Genomic DNA, 2,988 nt, shown 5'->3' with positions numbered 1-2,988 from the left:
AAACATGACAGATGGGGGTTGAAGCAAGTTTCTCTGTCTTCAAAGTAATGCCTTATCTGTAAGCACAATTGGTGTATATGCTTAATCCAGTGAATTTGCTGAAGTCACGACCAGGTTGGCAAATCATATGTGTAGTTTAATCTGCAGGGAACACTGCAGAAGTAGTTCCCCTGAAACCAAAGTTGTAGTCAAAGTCTGTTATGGAACAAAAATCATTAGATGCTGGATTCATAGGGTCGAGACTCCATGGATGCCAGATAGCAGAGGATATCTTATATGTAAGCACAATTGGCTGTACGCTAAATCCAGTTGAACAAACTTTCTCTGACTTCAAATTAATGTCTTGTCCATAAGATTATACGCTAAATCAAGTGAACTTGCTAAAGTTAGGACGAAGTTGGAAAAGTACATTTGCAGGTTAATCTTCAGGGAATAATGCAGAAGAAGTTCCCCTGAAACCAAAGTTGTAGTCAAAGGCTGTTATGGAACTTATATCATTAGATTGTGGATTCATATGGCAGAGACTCCAAGGATAACAAATAGCAGAGGATGGTTTCGATCCATCGACCTCTGGGTTATGGGCCCAGCACGCTTCCGCTGCGCCACTCTGCTGCTAACTGTTGACTTATGGAGGTTGAACAAACTTTCTCTGACTTAAAATTAATGTCTTGTCCATAAGCACCATTGGCTGTACGCTAAATCCAGTGAACGTGCTGAAGTTAGGACCAGGTTGGCAAATCATCTTTGTAGTTTAATCTGCAGGGAACACTGCAGAAGGAGTTCCCCTGAAACCAAAGTTGTAGTCAAAGTCTGTTATGGAACAAAAATCATTAGATGCTGGATTCATAGGGTCGAGACTCCATGGATAACAAATAGCAGAGGATATCTTATCTGTAAGCACAATTGGCTGTACGCTAAATCCAGTGAACGTGCTGAAGTTAGGACTAGGTTTGGCAAATCATCTTTGTATCTTAATCTGCAGGGAACACTGCAGAAGCAGTTCCCCTGAAACCAAAGTTGCAGTCAAAGTCTGTTATGGAACTTATATCATTAGATAGTGGATTGATAAGGCAGAGACTCCAAGGATGCCAAATAGCAGAGGATGGTTTCGATCCATCGACCTCTGGGTTATGGGCCCAGCACGCTTCCGCTGCGCCACTCTGCTGCTAACTATTGACTAATAGAGGTTGAACCAACTTTCTCTGACTTCAAATTAATGTCTTGTCCATAAGCAGCATTGAATTATACGCTAAATCCAGTGAACTTGCTGAAGTTAAGACGAAGTTGGAAAAGTACATTTGCAGGTTAATCTTCAGGGAATAATGCAGAAGAAGTTCCCCTGAAACCAAAGTTGTAGTCAAAGGCTGTTATGGAACGAATATCATTAGATTGTGGATTTATAAGGCAGAGACTCCAAGGATACCAAATAGCAGAGGATGGTTTCGATCCATCGACCTCTGGGTTATGGGCCCAGCACGCTTCCGCTGCGCCACTCTGCTGTTAACCGTTGACTAATGGAGGTTGAATCAACTTTCTCTGACTTCAAATTAATGTCTTGTCCATAAGCACCATTGGCTGTACGCTAAATCCAGTGAACTTGCTGAAGTTAGGACGAAGTTGGAAAAGTACATTTGCAGGTTAATCTGCAGGGAACACTGCAGAAGGAGTTCCCCTGAAACCAAAGTTGTAGTCAAAGTCTGTTATGGAACAAAAATCATTAGATGCTGGATTCATAGGGTCGAGACTCCATGGATGCCAAATAGCAGAGGATATCTTATCTGTAAGCACAATTGGCTGTACCAGGATACCAAATAGCAGAGGATGGTTTCGATCCATCGACCTCTGGGTTATGGGCCCAGCACGCTTCCGCTGCGCCACTCTGCTGCTAACCGTTGACTAATGGAGGTTGAACAAACTTTCTCTGACTTCAAATTAATGTCTTGTCCATAAGCACCATTGGCTTATACGCTAAATCAAGTGAACTTGCTGAAGTTAGGACCAGGTTGGCAAATCATCTTTGTAGCTTAATCTTCAGGGAATACTGCAGAAGGAGTTCCCCTGAAACCAAAGTTGTAGTCAAAGTCTGTTATGGAACTTATATCATTAGATAGTGGATTGATAGGGTCGAGACTCCATGGATGCCAAATAGCAGAGGATATCTTATCTGTAAGCACAATTGGCTGTACGCTAAATCCAGTGAACGTGCTGAAGTTAGGACTAGGTTTGGCAAATCATCTTTGTATCTTAATCTGCAGGGAACACTGCAGAAGCAGTTCCCCTGAAACCAAAGTTGCAGTCAAAGTCTGTTATGGAATTTATATCATTAGATAGTGGATTGATAAGGCAGAGACTCCAAGGATACCAAATAGCAGAGGATGGGTTCGATCCATCGACCTCTGGGTTATGGGCCCAGCACGCTTCCGCTGCGCCACTCTGCTGCTAACTGTTGACTAATAGAGGTTGAACCAACTTTCTCTGACTTCAAATTATTGTCTTGTCCATAAGATTATACGCTAAATCAAGTGAACTTGCTAAAGTTAGGACGAAGTTGGAAAAGTACATTTGCAGGTTAATCTTCAGGGAATAATGCAGAGGAAGTTCCCCTGAAACCAGAGTTGTAGTCAAATGCTGTTACCGACCTCTGGGTTATGGGCCCAGCACGCTTCCGCTGCGCCACTCTGCACTCTTATGGAACTTATATCATCATATGCTGGATTCGTAGGGCAGACACTCAATTAACTACAACATACACAACTAGCAAAGCATGTTTTCGATCTATCAACCTCTGGGTTATGGTCCCAGCATGCTTCAGCTGCTCTACTGCAGTCACCTCCACTAGTACGTAGAAGTTTCAACCACTTTCTATGACTCTGAGCTTTGTAATGGTATTATTACAAATTCTATCTCACATAGCAGAAGCCAAAGCTTAAATACAAATGAGAATAGACAGTGGACATGGATTCAAGTGTAATCCTTTAACCAAATTAA

The 2,988-nt window shown here is 42.3% G+C and overlaps 1 non-coding gene across 1 annotated transcript; it reads right to left on the bottom strand.

Moving 5' to 3' along the window:
* Positions 1-2,366: 2,366 nt before the first annotated feature.
* Positions 2,367-2,438, bottom strand: trnam-cau (transfer RNA methionine (anticodon CAU)). The gene has a single exon. It is a non-coding gene; the product is annotated as a tRNA-Met (tRNA).
* Positions 2,439-2,988: the final 550 nt, after the last annotated feature.

Source organism: Seriola lalandi, unplaced genomic scaffold (assembly GCF_002814215.2).
Source record: "Seriola lalandi dorsalis isolate HSWRI2012SDOR001 ecotype SW California unplaced genomic scaffold, Sedor1 jcf7180002054691, whole genome shotgun sequence".
Lineage (NCBI taxonomy): Eukaryota > Metazoa > Chordata > Actinopteri > Carangiformes > Carangidae > Seriola > Seriola lalandi.
The sequence above is the reverse complement of the archived record's forward strand: the minus strand, read 5'-3'. Positions and strand labels throughout refer to the sequence as shown.